The sequence below is a fragment of the Lacerta agilis genome, chromosome 13 (genome assembly GCF_009819535.1).
Source record: "Lacerta agilis isolate rLacAgi1 chromosome 13, rLacAgi1.pri, whole genome shotgun sequence".
In the NCBI taxonomy this organism is placed as follows: Eukaryota; Metazoa; Chordata; class Lepidosauria; order Squamata; family Lacertidae; genus Lacerta; species Lacerta agilis.
This window is the reverse complement of record NC_046324.1, coordinates 36,303,378-36,313,646: the sequence shown is the minus strand read 5'-3', so window position 1 is coordinate 36,313,646 and position 10,269 is coordinate 36,303,378. Positions and strand designations below refer to the sequence as shown.

The 10,269-nt window shown below is 42.2% G+C and overlaps 1 long non-coding RNA gene across 1 annotated transcript; it reads right to left on the bottom strand.

Moving 5' to 3' along the window:
- Positions 1-1,448: 1,448 nt before the first annotated feature.
- On the bottom strand, positions 1,449-9,499 carry LOC117057151. The gene is made up of 3 exons (XR_004427798.1): positions 9,035-9,499; positions 5,719-5,756; positions 1,449-2,105 (listed from the first exon to the last, which is right to left on the bottom strand). It is a non-coding gene; the product is annotated as an uncharacterized LOC117057151 (long non-coding RNA).
- Between the last annotated feature and the right edge of the window lie 770 nt (positions 9,500-10,269).

Genomic DNA, 10,269 nt, shown 5'->3' with positions numbered 1-10,269 from the left:
TCCCAGCTTCTGCCAACCTAGACGTTTGAAAGCATACCAGTGCAAGTAGATCAATAGCTACTGCTGTGGTGGGAAGGTAAACAGCATTTCAATGCACTCTGGCTTCCATCCTGGTATTCTGTTGTGCCAGAAGCAGTTTAGTCATGTTGGCCACATAACCCAGAAAGCTGTCTTTGGACAAACTCCAGCTCCCTCATCCTGAAGTGAGATGAGTGCCGCACCCCATAGTCTCCTTTGACTGGACTAAACCGTGCAGAGATCATTTACCTTTACCTTACAACCAAATCCCTTTCCCACAGGGCTTTCAAGCCTGTCAAGGACACTGTTGACACAGAAACTAAGGTTTTATAAATGTGTAAGTTAAAGTCCAATAACATCTGCATGATGGCCATGTACTGCAGGTGTGGGGAACCTTTGACCTCCAGACATTGATTAATTACATCTCCCATCAGCCCCTGCCTGCATGTCCAACAGCAATGGATGATGGGATTTGTGGTTCAGCAACATCTGGCGGGGCAAATGTTCTCCATACCTAGTGCAGAGACCTTCCACTGCCTCTGGCAGCCTTTCCCAACACCATCTGAGGATGTCTGGGATGGAACCTGGAACCTTCTGCATGGAAGACATGTTCTCTACCACTGAGCTGTGGTGCTTCTGCAGTTTGACAAGCGTTATGATGATTTGGGGACTGATTCTTTCTACCTACCCCTAACTCAGATGCCACGTGCTGCTAGCTAGCAGGTTTAACTAACCCATCTTCAGCGATTATGCTTGTTACTTCACACATAGCAAGGCGCTAACATCTAGCGGCCAAGGAGGAAGAGAGACTTCCTGTTAGCTGTATGAAAAAATCTCAGCATCTTATGAGGAAAGGCTACTTGCGGACATGTTGTAAGAGCAGGAAGTTAGCTCATGATCAACAATCTGGACCGGAGTTATTTTAGCACACATAGAAACTCCCAAGATAAAGGAAGAAAACTCTGGGAGCTAAATGGATGAGGAAGACACACTGACATATAGTATGGTCTGGACCAGCTTGTACAAATTCCTCGAGCTCAGGCTTTGTGTAATTTATACTAGGATAGCTCAGATAAATAGGAACACAACTGCCCCCAAAGCACCTTGTACAAAAATTTGGAGTCAAACACAACTATCTACTTACTGCGGAAGCTTTATTTGTTTCAGGAAGGAACTGCTGCTGGGAGAATTTCAAAGGGTTGCACAGGGGACAGCAGAGAACCTGACTGGCCTCGTACAAAACTGCTGAATTGCAGGGCTTGTCATGCCACACGAAGAATAAAAAATAAAAAATGAAAACACCCAGCTACGCACACAGAGAGCATATTCATTATTTGGTAGCATCTTCCAAGTCAGGGCCATGTAATTTTTTTAGCCCAAGGGCCGTATTCCCTTCTGAGCAACCGGGGGTGGGCGGGTGGGTGGTGCTACTGGTATGCGGGGCCAGAAGCAAAAATGGGTGGAGCAACAGATGTAAACTTTTACACATGCTTCCACATCCTGCTTTCAGCCATCATCAGAGTTCAAGGATGCATTTCCAGCCAGGTGAAAACAACCAGGTGAGGGGCAAGGCCTGAGAAGATAAGGTGCTTGGAGAATTCCAATGGACTTGGAGGGTTGCATTTCCCTCCCATCCCCAGGCCTGAAGTTCACCCCCATTCTGAGGATTATTTTTCTCAATCTCTTTCTTTCTCTCACATACACTTTCCAGTAACAGTTTGTCAGTCACAGGGACACAGTAGGAACCTCTATGTCTAGGGAGTTTCCAGGGAACCATATTGTTGTGAGCACAGGTGGGACAGAGTTTAAGCCTGCAGCTATAAAAACCACCTAGTGGGGGAAGAGGAATTTGTTCAGCAAGGTCAGGGAACAGTGAGGGCACTTAACAGCCTTAGGAGCAGTATATTTGCCTTTAGTGAAACACACAAGAGTAACCTAACTGTTAGGTCAAAATCACAGTTTCTGTTAGAGGAAGTGGGAAGAGCAAACAGACATCCTGTTGTTTTCCTTTCTTTGAAAGCCTCTTCCTTCTGGAGAAGGTGTGAGATTTGCTTCAAGCCTCTACCAGCACACAGTGGGAACTGAACCTGTCGGAGAAGCAAGGAGAACATTCAGTCAGGAGTGAGAGGAATGGAGGACACAAAGCTGCAGCTGGAGCAGAACATAGCAGCTAAACTGCTGGTGGGGACAGATGGACAGCAGCACACAACACCATATGCTACTGGGACCCGTTCAAGGTTCTTCTGTTGATATACAAAGCCATGAACAACTTGTGCCCAGGATACCTTAAAGTTGCTGAGATTATCCAGGGGAGTATTATCCCCTGTGTTAAAGGGACTGACTGGCCTCAACCAGGAGCCAGACATTTAGTAACAGTGGTCCTATAAGGCGATAAGCAGATCCTGCTGAGTCAGGCCAATGGCCCAACTAGTCCAGCATCCTGTTCTCACAGTGGCCCACAAGCAGGACCTGAGCTGTGGAACACTCTTCCAACAGAGACTCATCAGGTACCCTCGCTTTTTACTCCCAGGAGTCTCCTGAGGACTTTTATATGCTGGCAAACCTTTGCAGCTCTTTAATTTTTATTATTGATTAGCCGGTCACCTTAACAATTCTGCATTAAAGATAAATAACAACAAATTGTGTTTTATGTTGTAGCATGGTTGGTACACTGCCTTGGTATGATATGATATGGAAATATAGAAACACTTTTATAAACAAACAAATAAACACCTATTTCCTTAGAGGATCACTTGGATCGCCTGAAAAGCAAGGCCCTGACTGGCCAGTTGTTAGTGGCAGTCCGATTAAGAACGTGGGGGACGCCTGAAGGCAGACTGAGCTCAGTGAGGCAGTGCTCTGTTCATCTTAATGAACCAGGCTCCACTAGATGGGTCTGACTGCCTCATTACCTGCTTTTAAGCAGGAATTTAATAGAGTGATGTCCCAGCAGATGCTTTGTAATTAAGGCTTTTTGCTTCTGGGATAACAACAACTAGAAAAGGCTCCCTGCTCTCCTCCTATAAACCACAATTGGGCATACAGAATGTACATGCTTGCCCAGTTGGGTCTCGATTAGCTCTGAATATATTCTGGCTTGGGGTGTCTAGGGTCTTCGGCAGGGGTCTTTTCCCTACCACAATAGATCCTTTAGCAGGTGACTGCGCCTAAGACCTGCATGCTAGCTCTGTTCTTTGCCAATCTGCAACATCTCCCTTGCCCCACGCAATGGCTGCAGTTGCACACAAACCATAGTTTAGTGTGATGTGCACAAGCTGGAATGACAACTAGGTAGACTTAGCCTCCTGCATTCCTCCCTCCCTTCTTCCTGTGCTGCACCAGGGAAGGAATCGGGAAGCTTTTCTCATGTTGTCTGGACCTACAAACTGTGGTTGCACATTAAACCAACTTTAATCAATGTTTTCTAAAGTTAGCTTGTTTAAACTCACCACAATTCCCCATGTGGCAATCTGTGCTTAACCAAAACAGAAGTGAAACCTTCAAAGCTTCCCCCAAAAGACAGAAGCAGAGAGGGGACGCACGTACCCCCAAGGACTTGATTTGGGCTTGTTTCAGCTTATTCATTCATAAATATATTTGTATACCACGATTTCATTTTTTTTAAAGAACCAACCAAAGCAGTTTATAGCAATCTTTCATAAACAATAAAAACCAATAAAACAGAAAACTAACTAACAGTTGCAGAAGGTGTTTAGTTTAATTGTCTGCATAAGCCTGGTGTCAAATAAAACCTTTCAGCAAATGTTTAAAGGTCAATATGGAAGACACCTGCTGAATCTCTATTGGAAGAGCATTTCATAGGCTGCATCAGGAAAGGAAAAAAAAAAAGATGGGGCGGGTAGAAGAGGCAAAGTATCTTTCTAGGTGGGGAGCTGGGTCCCCCATGTTGTTGTGCCCAAATCAGAGACACATCAGTGGCCTCAAAACTACCAGCCAATATGTAATCACATTTCTAATAAGTTGGTCTATGTAGCCTGGCATAATGATAAGGGGAAGGGGAGGAATCGGATGCATTGTCAAAACTGCATAAAAATGTGTTTATTAAGATAATTTCACACTAAAATGCTGGTGAATTTTCATGAATTAAACACAAATTACTGCAAAATGTGGAGAACTGAATTCTGTGGGATTTATACTTAATACATGAAGGGGTTAAGACCATAGAGTAAGCTGTACTGCCAGGCTTAGCTCACCTTGGGAGGGACTAGATAATAAAGCCTTTGTTCCTCTCCCAGTCTACTCTATGAACTCAGCATGTAGAGGCTAAGCTGCCCCTATTGAGTTCCTATACCACTAATTTAGGAACTTTCACCATTTTGCAACTAAGCCAAGTTTTACTGCTTGTGCAAATTTTATGATTGATGTATGGAAAAAGCACATGAATCTGACCATTGGGGAAATTTAAGCAAACAATTTTTAACTTACCAAACATGTGGTCTTTTTCTATGCTAGGAGAAGAAGGAAGTTTCGGAATTCAGAAGGGCATATTTTAAAGGTCTAATAGCCTATATTTCCACGTTTGCTGCATATTTTGTGATTTTAAATCTCTGCTGGGGTTCTCTCACCAAAGAGTACTTGTCCCAAACCTGGATCTTTGCATCCAGGAAGTCTCCTTTCCATATCCCTATTTTTTCCTTGAACCAACAAATTCAAGTCTGACAAAATTAGAAACTGAGAGAACCAAAAGATACTGATCCTTTCATCCTTAAAACCAACTCAGTTTATGGTTGAATGTAAAGCTGTATCCATAAAATCCACATAGCAAGTTTTTGTTTTTTGTTTTTGTTTAAATAGGTTTTTTTTAATTAAAGCCTTTTTTGTGTAACAGATAAACAGGGAAAGGTACATCTATTGTCTCGACTTTCAATTCTTTGTCTTTTTCACAGTTTGTTTACATTTAGTGAGAGACACTTTTGTCATAGGCTTCTTGCAGTTGGAGGAAAGAGAGAGGGGTAGAGAGAGATGGAGGTATTGTTCTTTCGTTCTGTTGCCTATTGTTAGTTTAGGGGATTGTGACCACAATACAAGGGTAGGTCCTTTGTTTATGCATTTGTTTATTTTTATTGATAATGTGAGATATTGCGGGGGGGGTGGTGTCCGAACTTTGTTGGTTGCATTCAGTTGATTGCAGTATAAGCAACATAGCAAGTTGAGGAGAGGAGAACTTATAAAATATGAGTGTATGTGTGTGTAGCTGACTTAAGGAGTTCATATTTTATGATGTGGTGTTTCCACACACACACCCCACTTGCTTTTCACGGTAAGAAGTCCGAATCCTTGATGGCTGTTGTGTTGGCACCTCCCTCAGTGTTTGTTGGAAGGGAACAAATAAGTGAAAGGCAATAGCAGAGATGTTTCCAACAGGTTCCACAGTACGTATTTGGCACACACAAGAGCTGGTGCCTCTAGACTCTACTATTTCACAAGGAGGAGCCAAATGTATACCAGAAATTAAGGTTTGCGCAATTAAAGTGCTTTGCCACCCTAGTGTAACAAACCCACTTTGTGGAGAGGGAAATACTTTTTTGCTGCTAGGAAAGTGATGGGGGAAAGTGCACTGAAAAGTGCAACAAATGATTAAATGGAAATATGCCCCACAAGCAAATCAGGTTGGATGCTCAACAAACAGATCAGTTGAAGGAGCCCAGCAGCCCCAAATGAAAGTCAGAACATACTCACCATATGCTGCTATCAAAAATTCATCAGTCATTTCAGACCTGCAAAGGAAAACAAGAACAGGTTATTTTGCACCACCCTAGGGCAGTGGGCTGTATGTGCATGCATGTATGGCAATGGTAAAAAGGACCCCTGGATGGTAAAGTCCAGTCAGACTTGACTATGGGGTGTGGCGTTCATCTTGCTTCAGGCAGAGGATGGATGTACATAGCAATTGCCTCATTTTGGTTAAGTTCACCATGCAGTGGCTGATGTCAAAAGCATGCGAGATACTAACAAGACAGGGAGAACACAGGCAGTGGTAAGCTACATTTTCAAAATGTTTCTCAGGTGCCAAATGCATAGCAACAGCATTAGCTTGACCTATTTTGATTCAAGGCCCAAAAAGTATTTATAAAGCGCCATGCCAAATATCATATCCGATCGCAAAAGGATAGTCCAGTGTTCCTGCAAAAGGTTAACTGTAATTCAATGCTGCAGGGTGTGAACTGCACCTTTCAAAGACCCTGGGAAAATTGAGAACTCAATAGGTTTTCTTTGCAGCCCAGGGAAAATATATATTGGCCTCTTATTCACCTGGATTTAACTGAGTCTAGGCATCTTGCATTTTATAGAGTGTTGCAACTCGCTTTGAGACATTGTGTGTGTAAAGTGCTGAATAAAACAAACATATAAATCCCAGCCAGCTAGTTTTGCCCTTTTCCAGCACATTCCATTCCATTCTTCCAACCCCACCCCACCCCAATTTGCAGGGCTCTCCCCCCCCCCAATATCTGCACACTCAATGAACATTGAGTCAGTGATCACGGACTGGTTCTGGTTTAGGATTTCACCCCATAATTTTTTTGTTTTTACTTCTGCAAATGTTCCTCTTGTGCAATGGGCTATGTAAGCAACGGCTCCCTCACAGCTGAAGCCTAGAAATTGAGGGGAAACATTGACTTCTCGTTCCTGTAATTCTTGGGCAAAGGATCCCATCTCTGCAAACATCCTCCCCCCCCCCCTGCAAGAATGTATCATCTGACAGATGAGATAATCATTAGGCATGGAAAACACTGTAAGACTTTACGGGAAAGAAAATAGACACAAGCTTGCAAAACAAGATGCACAAATAGAAACATGGAACATGTCCAGGGGACTCCACCCAAATTAAGCAGAAAGAGCCCAGATATCTGCTGTGGCATACTCAACAAGAAATAAGGCATTTTGCTAAAATAAATGAGTTTCAACATTCTGATTCCTTGCTGTGCCTTTCCTTCAAATAAAAGAAGAAACCCCAAAAAGAACACTCTTAAAAACTCTAAATTAAACATACATTTATATTGGGCGCCAGTGTGTCCAAAGTGAACTCTTAGGGGGTTTAGGAATCATTGAAACAACCCAGAAAGGATGAGCAGAATTATTAGCCCCATATTGCAAATTGGGAGAGGAAAAGTTGGAGGGAAGAGGTTGTAGTCTAAGGCTGCATTCACACAGCAGTTTATCCCATTTTCACGACATTTGCCTAACTGTTAATTTCCCCATTATAATTTGAGCTTTCACACGATGCAAATGCCACTTCCAGAAATACAGCAGATTATAGTGCAAGTTTTGTGCTTATTTCGCGTTACGTACTTGCATCCAAATGAAATCCGTTTGTAAATAACATGGCAATGAGTGGGATAAGTGTGAATTTCAAAGGATGGCTATGTTTCAGCATCTCCAGCTGGGAAAGCCGTCTGCCTGAAAGAGCTGCTGCCAGTCAGTGTCAGCAATAATGAAGTAGATGGACCAATGGTCTAATTCAGTACAAGACAGCTTCCTATGTGCTTTTATTCGTATATGTTCAGTATTCTTAAATGAATCTGACATTTGTTTAATCAGATTTATCGGCGCTGAGTTTGTTGAAAGTTTTTGCCATCCAAAGTTCTTAAGTGTCAGCTTCAAATACACTCCTGACGTGACCAGAATGAAAGGAAAAACAGGATGCATTTAGTTATTATTATTAGTTGTTAAAAGTACATCCCGCCTTTCATCTGAAGATCACAGGGCAGTTAGCAGACACACAGAGGACCATTCCATTAGGCGCTTGTTATTGGGGGTTGAGAAAAACTGCCCCCACCCTGAATAAACTCGTGTTGACCAAGGGGTGGGGGTGGGGGGCACAGCTGTGCTGGCTGAGGTTGATGGGAATTGTAGTTCAAAGGATTTAGATGGCATCATGCTGAGGAAGAGGAGGGCTATATCATGTGGGCTATATCATATTTTTGTTCTGAGACATAGCTTGGCTTTTAGAGAGAGAAGTGACACCTGAAACCATTTACTGCAGCTAAAACCAGACTTGAAAAGCTCACTCAGCAAATTAAGGAGACACAGAAATGCAAACTTATGTTTCCAATGCTGCCAAGTCATGGGGTGGACGAAAATCAATTATTTTTTTGTATTTTTTAAATGAAATTTAAATTGGAGGTGTTTTTTTTTTGAACAGGGAATTTATATTAAATAATAACTTGGTTAATATTAAACAGCTTGGTTGTAAACAGCTCAGTGTTACAGTTACTCTCTAAACCAAATCAGTCAGTGGCCTCTACCAGATATTTCAGTTAAAGGAGGCTTTTCTGTCTGTGTTAATTGAAAAAAAACAACAACAAGAACACAATTTGATCATCCCTCCAGTAAGAATATCTACGTCCTACTTTATTTATTGGTTTTGGAACTGCACCTTTGTTTAGGAAATATATGAAGAACATTATCAATCTGAAAACCAACCAATCAATATAAATCAATGATTTAAATTAGCCTTCCCTCCCCCCCTTGATAGTGTAAGCCATGATTTAAATCAATCTAGCCCACCAAGTCACAATACGCTTTATCTCAAATGTAAACTAAATGCAGCGTAAGAGTAAGTGTAAATGTCAATGTGGCAGAGTGGTTAGTGTGCTAGACTGGGGCTTGGAAGCCAGGGTTCGCTCAGCCATGGGTGACTTTAGGCCAATCACTGTCTCTCAGCCCAACCTACCTCACAGGGCTGTTGTGAAGATAAAAAGTGTGTGCGTGTTAGTCAAGAGCCCCTTAGTCAGGCTAACAACATTTCTGGTGTAGTTAAACCAGGTTTAAGAGGTAACTGATCTCTGTCAAGTGATCCTGTGATCACCCCCCCCCCCATGTCCTAAGGGCCTACTGGTTGAATTCCTTGGTCATGCTGAAACCGATACTAGGGTTGTTGATTCCATACAACCCAACGCTATACCCTATGTATCCAGGGCACAGCCATTGCAGCCCAAAGGCTTCATATTGTTGGAGCACATCTCAACATAATTTCTGGGCCTTTGTACAGTACCTGAATTCTCCTCTGACTCAGCTGAGGCTGGGATTCTCCTAGCTCCTTTCCTGCTGGGTCTTTCTGATGGGCAGAGGTGTTGTGCTCGTGATGGGGTTCCCTCCTCCGTGCATCAGCATGGAACAAGATGCTGGTTAGTCGCTTCAGGGACACTTCCATCTCCTCCTCAGTGCATTCCATACGACTTCCAGAACTGCTAGAGTAGGATGAGGTTGAAGCAGAGGCGCTTGGCGTCTCCGTCTCTTTCCTGATTTCATCATCTGGCTTCTGCTTCATCAAAATAAGGACGATGACAAACGGAACCATACACAAATAGACGACCCAGACTTCATCCATCTCAGTTATCTGGTACCAGGAGTGGTGGATACTTTAGATATTGCCACGGTAGACCTAAGCTAGTGCTGGGTATGGCAGATGTTTTATGTACCTCAAATGGTACCGTTTTCAGGGTCCTGACAAACCAGAAGCACTACAACCCTGCTTGGAAATTAGTATTATTGAACATTTAATTTAGAACTCTTAAAAAAAAATTCCTTCATGCTAAATGTCATTCAGGAGCAGTTGATAGCAGAAGCAAAGCTATTATTTTGAGCACAGGTGAAATATAACAATTACTTCGTTTCTGAACAGAGGCTTAGTTTCAGAATTAAAGATGCTTCATATCATAAAACCAGTTTTCTCACAGTTCGTTAATTTGCCAAAGTCACTTCCCTACAGGTATATCTTCTTTCAAAACCCGGTCACTTTTGCTGCAGAAAAACGATAGTGATTTTGAATACTGTCCTTGAAATTTACTGAACGTTTCATTGTCGTTGGGAGTTTTGTAACGCAACAATTTTAAAATGAGCTCATGTTATGTGTTAGGGTTTTTTGCCGCTTAAAGAGCTAAAATTAAAGTAAAAAAATAAATACTTTTCACTCAACTCAGGTTATCTCCTAGTAATTAAAGGATCACATCCATAATGCCTTTGTTCTTTTTAGACTACTTTTAAATCAAGAGACAAAAACAACCACTCCAAGTGCTTGCTCCAAAATGTCTTTTTAAAAAATCTAAATGTTAAAGTAAGAATTATTTGTAGATTCTCCTTCCCCCAGTTTGCAAATAGCACCAATAGTTATGGAATGTAAAGGGGTGAATTTCTCTCTCTCTTGAGTAGGCAGTCTGGAAGAATATTTGATGGTCCTCGGAGTTAGGAGTTAGTCCTCTTCTGAAGTTTTGCTCTGCATGGCTATTG